The sequence below is a fragment of the Tauraco erythrolophus genome, chromosome Z (genome assembly GCF_009769465.1).
Source record: "Tauraco erythrolophus isolate bTauEry1 chromosome Z, bTauEry1.pri, whole genome shotgun sequence".
In the NCBI taxonomy this organism is placed as follows: Eukaryota; Metazoa; Chordata; class Aves; order Musophagiformes; family Musophagidae; genus Tauraco; species Tauraco erythrolophus.
In genome coordinates this window covers 25,921,408-25,937,898 of record NC_141496.1, presented here as the reverse complement: position 1 = coordinate 25,937,898, position 16,491 = coordinate 25,921,408, and positions in this window count along the sequence as shown.

Here is a 16,491-nt window from a genome sequence, read left to right as displayed (position 1 = left end):
ACCTTCTGATCCTAGAGATTTTGCTTTTTCTGAAGCTAGTAATTCTTTATAAATAGAAAGTACAAATTAATGTCCAGAGTAAATTAAATAGCATAATTTAGAGGGATGAATGTGGCAGTATTTTGGGGCAGAAAGGGAAGGGATTACAAGCATCCACTTACTGCTTTTTGTGTTTTGAGTTTAAATCAAATGAATCTCTTTAATGTTTTCCCCTTATATCTTGCTTTGACTGTGCAAATAATTTCAAATTGTAATGTCTGCACTTATAAAAGCATTTACTTATTAAGGGCAGTTCTGAAAGTGTCCCTTCAGTGCTGAGCTGTGACTCGTATGTCTTTCAGTGGTGTTCTGCTGCTGCTCGGTAGTCTCTGAAGGATTATTTACCTGTCTTCATGCCTTGTGGCACTTTTGAAATTGCTCTTCAGTGGTCAGACATGCCTGCCAGGTTATTCAATTAACTTCTGCTTCTGCAAGGTTGGAGCCTGCCGCTGGAATGAACACATTTATGTCCCACTGATGCAGTTGCCTGTGCTGGATCCCTTATGAAGAAGAACTGCTCATTTGATTTGATTTGACTAACAAAAATGAATGAAGGTCTGAGGGAGAATGTCTCTGGTTGCACATTCTTGCCTCAAACCCAGATATATAGCCATTACTACATATATCCTGTCCTAGTGTGAGGTGATCAATATTGAAGGCAAACAGATACCCAGAGAAACCAAAAATAATGAGTTTTGCAAATGTGTGTTCCCTGTCCTCCCTTTCTTCTTATTATTTCCATATCTCATCTCAACCTCATACATACTTTTTATCTGTCCTAGTGAATATTTCCTATATCTGTGCCTACAGCTGAACACATTTGTTCCTTGGCTCCTTCTTTCTATTCCTCTATTAAATGTGGTAACTGCATCAATTCTTTCTCCAGCCATTTAGTAATACCCTGTTCTCAGTAAGCTGTCATAAATCTTTTCTATAAGGTTTCCAGTTCCCCTTTCTTCCGCTTTCATAATTTGGGGATTTAAGTCATCTGGGTCTAGTGCTTTGTTGGCTTTCAGTAGTTCTAATTGCCTTCTTATCTGTTTTAGGATGAGGGTAAAGACTTTCAACGATTCACTCCCCCAAGCCTAGGAAAACATGCCTCAGTCCCTAGGATGTTATCTTCTTTCCTTTTGTGTGTACTGTCATGAAAAAATAATTTAGACCTGCAGCATATTAACCATCTATCACTGGCTTTTTTTTTTTTTTAACTATTCTTTGTTGTTTTTCCATTTAGCCACTGTCTTTATTTATATGTTTCATTGTTTTGGTTTTATCCTGTATCTCTTTATTCATTTCCTTCTCTGGGAAATAAGAATTTCTGACAACCTGCTCCCCTTCTCCCTTGCTCCTCCTGCAGATTCTGCTTTTTTCCAGAACTTTATGTTTCACTGCTGCATGTTTTTTGCAAAATAGCACACATAAAGGCAGCTTCTCCTCATGCAAATAAATGGGGATCTATAAAATTAAACCTGTAGCTATTTCAGTAATTCTAAATACGCATTTTCTTGCCAAGTCAATATTGTTGCTATGTTTTAAAATCTCTCTCTACTAATTCCCTATAACTGCAGGGCTTAGCCAAAAAGGCTATTGTTCCTATCACTATCCAAACAAAAGACAATCACATTGCTTGCAAATTTAAAAGTTCTCACTGCATGCTCTAAATTTGGTGTGTGGTGTGTTTGGTTTGGTTTTGGTTCTTTGGAGTTGTGTTTTTAATTTTACAATGGCACTGGTGCTTTTTTTGTGTGTGTGATAGCACGTTACTCAATCTGGGAGCAGGAATGGAATGAAAATTGGCTAAGTTCAAATGAATCCCACAGGAGAGTGGGAAATGCAAAATCAATCTATATGATCAGATCTGATCTAGGCATATGAAAATGAACTATAGGTAAAAGCATGAATTGTAAAAGGTTTAGTTGTACTTGCCTTTTCCCTCTGAAATCTTTCAAATGATGAATAGTAGTCTTTCTCTTGCAGATGAAACAAAACAATCTCACTTCCGGACACTTTCAGTAACATATTCCCTTTCATCAGTGCTTAGCATCTATATATATTCTGCAACCTTTCAGAGTTTGCTTTTCCAGCCTCTATTGAGATTTTTTTGTAATCGTACTCTCTGGACTGACATTCTAAAATCCCTATATTCTTCCACAAGAGACACTTAAGTTTGACCATGGGTGAGCTGTCCTGTGAGGACATGGCCTCCCAGAGGTTTAATCTTCCTGTCTTGTTTATCCTGTCCCAACCTTAGGACCTGTATGCTTGAATGGACAAAGGATGAAGTCTTGGCAACCACACTATGCTTAATGAATCTACTCACATGCATTTTGTGCAGCCTTCACTGGAGAGCTCCCTGTATTCACGGAGTACAGCATGTGTGATTGGTTGCACCAGCACACTCAGATGTTTTGTTGCCAGCACTTCGTAACACTCTTCTTCAAAGTCAATGGCACAGATGTAATGCAGAGGCCTCTTCTTTGGTCAATATGGTACTGAAAGGCCCATCCTGTTGTGGTGAGGAGAAAACAGAGACACAGCATGGCCCCATACAGAGCAAGTATACAGTTTCAGGAAACCATGTAGACCACTGCCTGAAGGGACCGGTTGAAATTGAAGACTACTTTGTTGGGGAAAAAAAGTCTCAAATGAACAGCTGAAGAACTGTCTCTCCAAGGCAGAGAATAGTAACATCTTACTGCCCTTCTCCTAGACTTGAGATGGCATCAGAAGGTTTGGAGGAAGAATGTCACTGCTCACCTTGTGACTCTGAAAACCACCATCCTTGTGGAGGTAGGAGAAATCACCTGCTGGGGAGAGTAGGAAAAGCAGTTCAAAGAGAACATCCATGCCTCTATCCTCATGGTGCATCCAGCATGGATGGTGATGAAACTCACTGCTGCCTCTTAGTCTGGTGATCTGGTTGTGTGTTAAGATTACTCTGTGGTGGTAGTAGGATGGCCTATTTGGTATGGGTTACTGCTTATCAGGTACCAGAGAGACTCACAGGACTCTCCTTTAAGCCTGTCTGGCAGCAGGCACTACTCGCTCTTTGAGTGCTCAGGCTTCCACTGGATTTGCCAGGCCTCTGCCATGGGGTGTTTGGAGAGTTTCGGTGTGAAATCCAAGGATCCTGCTGTAGCTCAGACAGGGGAGATACTGTTTTGAGGTTAGGCATGGAATAGAACTTCACAATGACCTTCATCATCTGCTGGGCATTAGAGTAGGGACAAAGTACAGGACAGGGCCACCACCATGAGAATTGCTGGCCATCTATATATTTCAGCAAACTACCTTTCCTGGCAATTGCATGTGCGTGCAGGAAGGCCCTTTGGCCAGAAGGGCACAGTAGTAATATCAGCAAGGCAGACTTCTTCCATGTTTTCTTCAGAGAGTCATCTTGCAGGCCACTCCAAGGAGCTGATTGCAGCTGAGCTGTGGTTGATGATCTCTCTCTGAGAGAGAAAACATGTACTAAGAGTTACATCTAGGAACATCTGTGTGCGAGACCTGTGCCATAAGCTTGCATAAAACAATCTGGAAAATGACACATACTGAAGTGCAAATGTGTGTCTGATTTCTTGTCTTAATTCCTTTAAGGGAAAGCTGAATATGCTTGTACCCTGAGATGTGTATAATCCAACTCATCTTGTCCGCAAATCAGCAGCAAGCCTGAAGCCTCCTGTAGAAGAGAAGGTAGCTGCGGCTCTATGACAAGGAGGCAAGGGAAGGGTAATTGTCCAGAGGTCTTTACTTCAACTTTTCAGTAGTGTGTGGAATATTGGCTGGCTTGTTCTTAAGAAACAGCCTCTGGCCAGGAGCAACAGTGGTGATATAACTAAGGTAGAAGGTCTGCCAGATGGTGAGGTGGGATATGAGAATGCAGTTATGATTAGCAAAAGATTGTTGCTTTCCCAAGCAGTCTCCTGAGATTTTTTTACCTTTTTTTTTTTAAGATGAAGGAAAGAAAGATTTTCTACCTCTGTAGCCAGATGTAAAAGACTCTTAGCAAAGAAGCAGAGAGGAAGGTACAGAGAAGTCACAGAAGTCAAGTGGTGTCAGGCTGCTATATGTAACTACTGCAAGAGAAGACAAGCATGTGGCTTTGCAAAAAGAAAGGATAGAATCATAGAACTGTCTAGGTTGGAAAAGACCCTTAAGATCATCGAGTCCAAATGTTAACCTAACACCACCAAGTCCACCACTAAACCATGTCCCTAAGCACCAAATTTACATGTCTTTTAAAGACGTCCAGGGATAGTTACTCAATCACTTCCCTGGGTGACCTGTCCCAATGCTTGTACTCGTTCTGTGAAGGAACTTTTCCTAAGATCCAACCTAAACCACCCCTGGTGCAACTTGAGGCTGTTTCCTCTTGTCCTATCACTTGTTACTTGGAAGAAGAGACCAACAATCACCTAGCTACAACCTCCTTTCAGGTAGTTGTAGAGGGCAATAGGGTCTCCCCTCAGCCTCCTTTTCTCCAGGCTAAACAACCCCAGTTCACTCAGCCGCTCCTCATAAGACTTGTGCTCCAGACCCTTCAACAGATTCGTTGCTCTTCTTAGGATGTGCTCCAGCACTTCAATGTCTTTCTTGTAGCGAGGGGCCCAAAACTGAACACAGTATTTGGAATGCAGTCTCACAGGTGTCAAGTACAAAGGAATGGTCACTTCCCTAGTCCTGCTGGCCACAGTATTTCTGATCCAAGCCAGGCTGCTCTTGGCCTTCTTGGCCACCTGGGCAAACTGGTGGCTTATATTCAGCCGGCTGTTGGCCAAAACTCTCATGTTGTTTTCCACCTGGCGGCTTTCCAGCAACTCGTCCCCAAGCCTGTAGCATGGCATGGGGTTGTTGTGACCCAAGTGTAGGACCTGGCATGCAGCCTTATTGAATATCTTACAGTTGACTTTGGCCCATCGATCCAGCCTGTCTAGATCCCTCTGCAAAGCCTTCCTACCCTCAACCAGATCCACACTCCCACCCAACTCAGTGTCATCTGCAAACTTACTGAGGGTGCACTTGATCACCTCATCCAGATCATTGATAAAGACATTAAGCAGAACTGGCCCCAATTCTGATTCCTGGGGAGCACCACTTGTGACCGGTCACCAACTGGATTTAACTCCATTCACCACAACTCTTTGAGCCCGGCCACTCAGCCAAGAGTACACCCTTCCAAGCCATGAGCAGCCAGTTTATCCAGGAGAATGCTGGTGGAAACTGTGTCATAGACTTTACTAAAGCCCAGGTAAACAACCCCCACAGCCTTGCCCTCATCCACTAAGTGGGCCTTCTTGTCATACAAGAGATCAGGTTAACCAAGCAGGACCTGCCTTTCATAAACCCATGCTAGCCAAGTCTTATCACCTGGTTGTTGTGTATGTGTCATGTGATGGCACTCAAGATGGTCTGCTCCATAACATTCCCTGGCACTGAGGTCAGACTGACAGGCCTGTAGTTCCCTGGATCCTTCTTCAAGCCCTTCTTGTAGATGGGTGTCATATTTGCTAACTTCCAGTCAACTGGGACATCCCTGACTTCTTATCTGAAAATAAAAAAGCTGGAGGGGAAAGCGGCTTTTAAAGAAACTCTAGAAAGGTGGAAGGAGGGAGAGCAAATAAGGGAGAAATTGAGCTGTGTCATCTATTTGGGGTTTTTTTTCCCTCATATTGATTTGTTTTCTTGCTTCTCAGTGCTATATATAACTGTAAATAGAGTTTTATACTATAAAGAAATCCAGTAATGAATCCAGGATTGAATGTATGATGAAAATTATTTTGAAAGAATGACTAAGACTTATTTCATATGGTATTTTTCTTATTTTATGCAGTAATTATGTTTAGAGGCTAGGATTGATGATTTTTCCTCAGTGACTCCTTGGAGGGGAGCTGACTTTCCATTCGAGGATTTCTAATAAGATGATGAGAGAGGATGTTTCTTTTCTACAGAAGCAATATCTTTTTTTAGCACAAATATAGCTGAAAGGTTGATTTACATGAGGATATATTGTGTGAGCCCTTAGTGGGATTTGTCTGTACCATTAGCTTTTAAATATGTTTTTATTTTATTAAACGTGCTTTTATTTCACTTCAGAGAGAAAATATTCATATGCCTTACAGTTAAAACTTAACTTTTGTGCAATACTTATTACAAACTCTGTCATCTTGCCATAATATGCTGATCGTGGAAAGCAGGGAAAAGCTTTCTGTAACCTGCCCAGAGACTGTTTCTTCTCAAAGCTTGCTGTTTGATGATACATTTCAGATAGTTTGTGAACAAAGCAAATCTATCTTAATCTATTTTAATGGTATTTGCATTCAATCCATCTTATGCATAAAATGGGTTTGCTTCATTAAAATATTCCCGGAACTATGTTGAAAGGGAATTCAGAAAACATCTAAACACCATGACAATGCATGATTATATTTTTTGTCAAAAAACTTAAAAGTGAAAAAGTGTAGTTTAATGTTTCCAGTTTTCAAGACTCTATCAGTTTTGAAACTCCCAAGTGCTCCAGAATGGTTTTTATGTCTCTAACTAGTCTGAAACTAAAGTCCTGAGCTTGAGAGCTTGTCTCCTTGAAATAGCAGGTCAGTACTCAATACCTGAGACTTCTCATAATTCTGCCCGGATGTAAAAAATCACCAGGGTCCAAGTACCAAGCAGGGATATGTTCTCTTTGGATTCTAGGGGAATAAAGTGCTGTCTTCAAGCACTTAATTTTATCTTTCTTTGTGAGCACAGGATGCATTATTGTGGAGGTGAGTTTAACTGCTTTCAAATAGCATTGTCTCTGTCTTCTGCCTCCCTACAGCGTAAGAGTAAGTTTGGCATGGGTGATATGGAAAAACACTCGTAAAGAGAAAAATGTCACATTAGTAAAATCCATGCAATAAGATGAAAGGTTTAAAATGTGACTTTCTGTTTGGTCTGCCTGAAAGATGGTTTTTGGCCAAAAATAAACCCCAAAACACATGTAGCTACTTGGTAACAGTAATTTCTAATATCGCATAAGTAAAAATAATATCATAATTAGGTAAAAGAGAAGCAACTGTTTTGGTACAACCAGTGTATAAAGAAGTAGTACTCTTTATTTATGACACCTAGTGCTTTGCTCTAACAAAACGTATTTTTTTTCAGTGCACTTCATCAAAGCAGAAATGAGGTGCCAGCAGACAGCAGAGATAAGGTAGCACTGTGTTTGAAGCAGCTTGCAAGTGTTTCCAGCTAAGACAGACTAAGCTTCTGTAGTGTGCTTCTGGGAAGCACAGCCCAGACTGCAGCACTTGGTCGTGGTCATGTTTCACCCAACAGGTTCTAAGCTCTGCCTGGGAGGGGAGAGGCTGGTGGTACAGTCTGACTCCAGTTCAGCCCTGATGCAGGACTGCTTTCATTCAGTTACGAAAAGGAACATTTAATCTTTCTTCTTAGACTTCAAAAGAGGTTCATTTCTGCGGATCCTACCGTGGAGGGTTTCAGCCATGTTTGTCATGTTGAAGTCTTCTCATTTCAGAAAAATTAGTTTAGTGTGTGCCTTTTCTAGGGGACACATCCCTGACCATTGTTTGACCACCTGTTTCTCATTGTCCTGGGAACAAAAATTTGGACACCTAAGGCACACACTACTCTTACAATAACCACATCTGTTCCGATTAGTAATGCCCATTGAAAAAGAGTTGTTGAAGAAATGCAGAAGTGTTCATTTAGTCAGGTGATATGGTATTTGGGTCTGAGGAAAGCAGTGGTTCTGTTCAAGAAGTGTCTGATTTAAGAATGGTAAAAATTTTGAGCTTGGGATGGGATAGTCCTACAGAAAACATCAACATCAGAGCATTAAGGACTGTGTTGATACCAACAAGTAACCACATTCTAGTACCAATACCTCCCACGAAACAACTCTCACTTGTTTTTACCTGTACTTTATAATAGATTGCTCTACTAACTCTCAGGATTAGAGTAGTATATGGAAACACTACTCCCCTGATATTCCAGCAGGAACAAGAAAAGGCAATTGCTTCTCAGTTCAACAGACTTTTCAAGACAATAGGTATTGTTTTTCTTGGATTCTGTTTAATGAACTACCAGGCCCCATCCACAAAAATATGTTCTTTGATCCTGAGAAGATAACGAAATCAAACTACCTAAAGCCTCACTGATGTGCAGAGAAAAGTCAAGGTGCCAGAATCAAGGGTTAGATGATAGCAAAGACTGCACTGCACAGGACAGATATATTTGGGCCTGATTATTGAAAAACAATTCACGTAGAAGATGCATCTTGATTATATGTCAAATTTTTCAGAAGATAGACAAGAGATTCACCCTCAGACTGATCACTGACAGACTCTGTTTTCACATACAAGGCTGGGAGTCTTCTTAGAGAACATCTCATTATCTCACTCTAAGTCCAATTGGCTTTCACAAATGTGAAATGCTGTTTTGCATTCACAGTCACCACTAAGTATTTCACACAATTAGCATCTACCTTATCTTCCTTCCCTGTAGCATGTGGGCTTCCTCTCAGTAGCAGTACGCTTGACTAAAGTGTAAAGAAACGTGTGGAAATCAGTCTAAAAACAATTGCTGGAGGTGTTTCACTTCCCGTGTGCAGAGATGGTAGATCAATTATCAAATGACAGATGAAAAGAGTTGTTCTGACACTTTAATTCTTTGCCTTTTCACCTTTTACCCTGGGAAAAGGAATTATAACCATTCATATGAGGACATACAGGAAATGAAATTGTTTTAGTTACTGTGTCTAGATGACACAATTTGCCATGTCAACACAAGGAAGAAGCCTCTACAGATTCCCTTTCTTCAGTACCCTTGCTGACATAAAAAGATTGACAAAGCTCTTTACACCTTACCTCCATCATACTATCTGTTCAGACCCAGAGCTGGTTTTTAATTCTGTTTCACACATTCGTCCAACCAGTTTAAAGGTCTTGAGGCTTGGTGTATGCATATTCTTGCAATTTGCAGCCTGAGGCTATATTGCTACCGTTTGTGATGCTCCTGGGGAAAAGAAATGCCTGTGACTGAATGACTAGTAAGGCTTTAAGCCTCGACTCTGTGTTAACTTGGTTCATGCTGCTGGATTTAGTGAACCATGAAAAGCATTCTTTATCTTACACAGACTATATCATATTAAGAATAAATTTCATTTCAGCAATATTTTCATTCTGAGGAGTAGATTTTTTCACTTAATATTATTCTTCAGAACACGATGAAATTGCACTTAGCTTTAATACCATGAATCTGCTTTGATTGCCTAATTTCCTTCTAGTGCATGGTAACAGGGCTTGCAGATAGCAGAGGAGTAATGTAGGTTTAGTCATTTGGTAGTTTGCCCTGTCTCATATGGCGTTCTGATGAGCTGTCTAGGAAGCATTGCCTAGGTGAAACTGCAGCTAGAAGGACCTGTGAGCATGTTAGACAATAAGACTAGAATTCATAACGATTGCAACTAATTGAAAAACATCCCCCAAAATGGGGTACAGTTCAATATAGATGAATACAAAATACCACTCTTAGGAATCATCAATTGCTGAAATAAAAAATAACTGCTAACCAGTAGGTTACTAGTAAAGGTTCACGAGCTGAACATTAAAAAAATTATGTCAATGGAGAAAGGGGAAGCAAAGCCCATGCTTGTATGAATAGACAGAGTGCTGTGAGTAAGATTCCTTCCTTTCTTCTTAGCACTAGTAAGGCTTTAGATAGACTGCTATGTCCAGCCTTCTTTAGGTACCACAGGTAAAAAAGAATTCAGGCCAGCTGGGAGAAAAGCCAGAGAAAATCAGTAGGGATGGTTTAGAGATATATAAAACACGTCTGTTAAGAAAAGAACATAAATTTGGGGTTGTTTATTCTAGAGAAGAAAAAGTTGAGAGAAGACATGATAAATCTTCCAATACATAAAATATTGCTGCAGAGAGGAAAAGGTTATTCATGCAGAGTGTACAAGATGTTATAGGCCTAACTCCAGGAAGGGAGGTTTAGGTAAGATTTTAGGAAAATATATCTGAAGACAAGAATGGTCATGCATTGGAAAAAGACCATGTTGGGGAAGTGTGGAGAACTGAGGGAGAGAGGTCAGACAAATCTCTCTCTTAAATAGTGTAGGTATGTTTGATTATGTCCTATCTATTCGGACTTGAAATCACACTTAGTGGCTATGTAATTGTTATTTGGAAAACTCAGTAAAAAGAGGGTGCTCTCTGTAAGCACAAACCAAGAAAACAAGAAAAGATAAGCTTCAGGAATATTTGTGAGGTACGAAGCCCCACTCCCTGTTGATATAGCTCTGGTACTAAACTTTCTTGATTAATTCACTACTGTTAAATAAGTCTAGACTTAACTTTTGTTCAATTAGATTTGACCTTTGTACAATATCATCCTTTTTTCCATGATTAGAGTTGCCACCCATATTCTCCCTTCCTAATTCTGGCTCTATTTCCGAGGGGTATAGTGCATATTTATTCACTAGTCTGTGAATAAATACCACCTCAGCCTCCAAGCGCTCTTTTTAAATGCATTCATGCCATTCAGAAAATGTGTTCCTTAGGTATTCAAGGTAGAAAACAAGGTAGATAACTTGGGGCATGGAGTCTTCATGTGAGATGTCTTTGGACTTGTCCTTCAGCCGAGTAGTTTAACATATTTTTCTTTTAAAACTACATTCCACACAGGGTGACCAGGAGCCACATGCCTTTTTGTCCATAGCTGTGTGATATTATACTGGCTCGCTCAAACAGATCTGAGAGCTTAGGTTTTCTGTGGCCACGGGGGGCTGCTACTCCAAAAGCCACATGGTATTATTTGGAACCTGAACTAAACTTGTGATCTGACAACTGAAAGGTGGACTTATATTTGTGAAATATAAATCAGATGTAAACACTAGAATGGCCAGATGCGGGAGAGCAACACTCCATGGTCTGCTGCCAGTCTTAGTAATGTAGCTTCTTTGACTAACAGTTCACAAAAAGCATTCTTAAAACAAAAAATAATGGTTGCTTAGCCTTCTGTAGTTTTTCTCATATGGTGAAAAGCCCCACATTTCTGCATGTTTTGCTGCTGTCAAAAAGCATGGACGTCAATGACACCGTAACAGAGGAAGAATGGCAGCTATTCCACAATTATGTAGGGTAAATATTAATTTTCTATATTGGAAGCAGAACTACCACAGAATATTGTGTAGTGGATATATTATGTATTGTGAAGCTTCTTACGCCGTGCAATTTTACTCAAAATGCCTGGCTGGGTTTTCCCATGCCTATGAACCACGATTGCCTGGCTAAGATCCTTGCACAGCTGCAGCATTTTTCCAGCTCCTTCCTCAACCTGTGGGGTCTCCTCTTGTGCTTTTGTTCCTCCAAATCTTATTTACACTATCCTAACAAGCCTGGTGCACTGCGGTTGTTTGGATGCCAGTTGATTTTCAAGTGCTGTAATATTCTGGTGCACATGACAGTGCTTGTCTGGCGTGGATTTTGTAATCTCAGTCACTCACAGCATAAGAATCAGGATCCTTCTTGGTGCACTGAAGAGATTCTGACAGCGGGCAAGTGGCTTTCTTTAAGGAATAATGCGAGTGTCCTTGATAAGACTGATAAGAGTCACAGGAACAAACACCTCTTTAAGTTTTTAAGTGTTGAGCTTTGTGAATAGATAAGTATTCAGTGAGAACTCCCGTTACTGCAATAAAACACCGTACTTCCTCAATAAATCAGCCTTTTAAACAGCACAGTTTACAAGAATCAGTAGTAATATCTAGACAAACTTCACATTATGAAAATACATTACATTCTCACCGTAATTTTAGTCAGTAACAATGATGAATTTGCAGTGCAGATTTCAGCCTCTGAAGAAGTGTAGTTTACCAGAAAAACTGTTACAAATTGACTAGCAATACAGTCCTTGGATGAAGCTTGTCTTCTAAGAACAGAGCTTGAGACAAAAGAAACATGTTTGTTTTACTTTACTTTGTAATTGTCTTCTGAAACACTTGCTCTGGTACTAATTACTTTGGCTATGAAGATCGTATTGTCTTCACCTCCATATTTCTAAAAAGCTTTTTATCAGAGTTCCTGCCATTCCTCTCCTGTCCACGCCCCGTTCTAAGACTCTAGCTGAGAATATGCTGTCTTGTCTGCTTTGTAAAAAGTCATATGCCTGTGTTACAAACTCTCTTTTGAAAAATATCTGTTGCATTTTGAATATCCAGGTAGCTACTGAATTCAGATGTATTTCTCACTTCTGCATTCATATTTCTGGTTAAGCTCAGGAATTCCAAAAATAATATCAGAGTGGAAAACTCAAAAGCTCATTGCTTTTGTGGCTTTTTTCACTGGGGCCAGATTTAGGCCATATTGCAAATGATCAGTCTCTACTCTTCAGTTCTATATTATAGACATAAGCTGTGTGTGCAACAAATGATGTTTTCTTAGCCTCTTCATATAACCTATTAAACAGTAGTTGGAATACTTCCATCGCGAAAGCGAAAACTTTGGCATAAATAATATTGTCATTTGGATAGGCTAGACATGCTTCTGCAAAGTGACCTTGTAAAAATATTGTCTGAGGTATGACTGAGCCTAAATTATATTATATACTGGTCCCTTCAGTACATGAAGTCTCATCTTGTAGCAGTGAAACGACTTGAAATTAAACAAAAACTAGTAGTGTGCATCAGATTTAGAGGCTGAAGTAAGCTGGTCTGGTTTTTTTTGTTGTTGTTGTTGCAGACGTTTATGTAAATTCTTTGTTTGGCAAAGGCAAACATTGCTTACTGTGGCTTTTCTATCTGATGATTTTTGTCTTTGTAAAACAAAATGATAGGAAACACTGGAAGGAGATTCTTCTGCCTACATTACAAGTGTTAGTAAGTCTGGAATAGTTTGGCCAGAATTATTTTTTCCTCTCTAACGTTTTACAGCTCTCCAATGTTTTTCTGTGTTGTTCAAAGACAACTTTATTGTTTGGATGCTCTAGATGACAACATCTTGCTTTCTATTAAAACATGCATATTTCTGTTTCCGCTCAAGGGTCAGCCATCTTAAAGAGTGTCTTCCTAGTCTGTAGGGCAGGGATAGATATTACAGTTGACCATCCCATTTACCAGCTCATTCCCCTGAATCATTATGCAGAAGTTCATGCTTACTATACCATGTTTCCAAGTCTATTCCAGTTCATAAGAACAAATGAGACCGACTCATGCTCTATCATTTGAAATAATTCTTGTGCTTAATGTGTAAACTTTTTGGTTTGTATATTCTACACATCTAAGGGAGAGTATAGTGTAGCTGTAACGGAAATCTCTTTTAAAATGACCATATATATACACTATTTTCCCCTGGCTTTCCACTGAAATAACTTTAGAGAGAAGATGATCGTAATACCTGATAATACAGGTCAGATCATACAGGCCATTCACAGAGTGAAGCTGCAAAAAAGAAGAAACGGGAAAAGTACAAGGTAACTTGTGAATCAGGTCTCTCACCGCTTGCCAAGAATACAGAGAGGCACTCAGTCCAAGCAGGTGAAAGAAGTAAGTATCTTTTGAGTGTTGTATTAAAAACTGTTTGACTCAGGAGTTACTTCTGAAGAAAAGCATACATAATTGTGGAGCCAACTTTTCAATAGCTGCTGTAAAAACGTGATCTTCCGTACTATCTTCAATATAAATAAGTTCAGCTTTTAAGGTTTTATTGCTGCCAGAATGAAGATTCCAAAACGAAAGTCTATCCTAGGGCTACTCTGTAACTGCCCTTTTACTACTACAAACAAATCGTAAAGGGGAGCAAGTGTACAGCTTAAATAACCTTAGGAATATCGGACTGGACTTTCAAGTTCATGACTCCCATTGACTAAAGAATATGACTGTCATATCTTGCTTTATTCCACAGCCAGTGCATTTCATAAATTAAAAACAGGATACTAGAAGCTCATTATATCAGAAGTTGTTTTCTCTTCCATGTGATCTTCTAAGTCAAGAACAGTAGGTTTTCCCTCTGCCTTCCCCATACTGTGAAATTCCTTCATTTAGATTTGGAGAGTTTACTCATAAAAATGCAACTTTTTTTCTGATGCACTGAGGTTTAAGAATAGATTTTTTTTTTTTTTTTGAGAAGGTGCTATCTTGTTTGCAGTTTCCTTTCATGCCTGTAAATTTAGAGTTGTTAAGAAAGGGTCCTTGTGTATTTTTTTAAAACTGTGCTTTAGGAGTAGAAGCTTACTATCAACCAAGTTACGTTTTAAAAAATGGAAAAGGATAAGTTGGATTTTTTTTTTTCCAAAAAATCGCTTTTATACTTTTGTACTGCTTTGGAGCAGTACCAGACACCAATTGTAGGTTACAATCCTCATTCTGTGGTCAGATTTTTCTGAGTAGCAGACATTTCATACTTAGTCAGGTAATGTCAGTTCAGTGTAACAGTCTGGCATATTAGGTATTTCTAGCAGCTTCCAGGTTTCATCCTTCGTGTATAACTTAATGGTAGGATCAAGAGTGACCAGAGAAAGCACTTTTGGTACAATGCGATTTTGGGATGTGTTTCAGGAATAAAAAAAAGTGAGATACAAAGAGAAAGTGTTTTAAACATAATAAAGTTAAAATATCAATTATAAGTCTACTCACTGAAGCTTTGTCTTCAGGTTTTTTGCATTTGCAGTATGTACAGAAATTATGCATGCACGCACTTAACAAAACAAAATCCAGCTACAGCGTACGTGTGACTTTCCTAAGGGTGCAGAAATTCTCCATCTCTGCATTGGGAAGTCAAGCACACCCAGAGGCATAAAGATAGTTTGAGGGGACAGCAAGGCAGAGCAGCTATAAACGTAACAGCTATTCATGTTGAAAAGAGGAGGAGGATATAAATCCTTCCTCTGGCCCTTCAGTAATAGTGGCTGACGGGGAAGGCATGATGACGAGAGAGTGTGGTGGTGAAGTCTGGGGATGCAAAAAGCAGTTCTTACATACCTGTGTGAGATGCATAAGAAAGATCTGCATGAGCGTGCAGTAGCTTTTTTAAAAAAATAGGTGTAAAATCAAATGGAAAACTCCATCTGTGGTGCATACTGAAGGCGATAAGAAATTCTATAAAGAAAAACAACTTGTTTGTTTCAAGTACTGTGACAAAAAAATTAATTCAGAAGGTTATTCTGTTGTGACAGCAGCTGAGGTGCAAAGGCTGTTGGCCGCTGACAGGCTGGGTGCCACCTGCCCTGGGTGCCTTGCGGATTTTGTGAACAGAGGTTATCCATCAGAGAGCCCCACTGTGGATGCAAGGTTTCTGTCTGCCTGCCAGAGGAATTTGTGACTAGTAAGCTGGAATGTGGCACGTCTGACCAGGACAACTGAAGAGGAATCACTTCACAGCATTAGATTGCAATATGGCGAGCTTATGGTACTGGCAGGGCAGGAGTGTGTTATCAAAGAACGATCATATACACTCAGAAATGGGACGAGAGCTGATGGACATGAGTGTGCACACCTGGGGACTTTTTAGACCTAGGTGCTGCCTGAGAAGGAAAGTAAATTAGCTCTTGAGCTGAGCCTTGGTAATGTAGCTGCTGGAAGAGAAGGCCACCAGAGCAGAAACTTAAATGCCTCTATGCAAATGCACATAGCATGCAGAATAAACAAGAGGAGTTAGAGATGTGTGCATGCCTGCAGGGCTGTGATCTTATAGGCACCATAGAGATGTGGTGGGATGAATCCTATGACTGGAGCGTTGGAACAAAAGGATACAGGCTGTTTAGGAAGGACAGGCAGGGAAGACGAGGAGGAGGTGTTGCCCTCCATGTCAATGACCAGCTGGAGTGCATGGAGCTGACCGAGAGCTTATGGGTCAGGATTAAAGGGAGGGCAGGAACAGGGGACATAGTAGTGAGGGTCTGCTACAGGCGACCTGACCAGGAAGACTGAGTGGATGAGATCCTCTATAGACAGATAGGAGCAGCCTAACGTTCACAAGCTCTGCTCCTCATGGGGAACTTCAACCATCCTGATATATATTGGAGAGACAACACAGCAGGGTGTAAGCAATCTAGGAGGTTCCTGGAATGCATTGATGATATCTTCCTTCTCCAAGTGATAGAGCAACCAACAAGGAGAGGTGCTATGCTGGAACTCATTCTCACCAACAAGGAGAGGGTGGTAAGGAATGTGAAGCTCAAGGGCAGCCTTGGCTGTAGTGACCATGAAATGGTGGAGTTCAAGATCCCTAAGGAGGCAACGAGGGTGCTCAGCAAGCTCACTACTCTAGATTTCAGGAGAGCAGACTTTGGCCCCTTCAGGGATCTCATTGGTAGAGTACAATGGGATGAAGCCCTGAAAGGAAAAGGGGCCCAGGAAAGCTGGTTAATACTCAAGGATCACCTCCTCCAAGCTGAGGAGTAGTGCATCCCAACAAGGGGGAAGTTGAGCCTCCAAGGAGGCCTGCATGGATG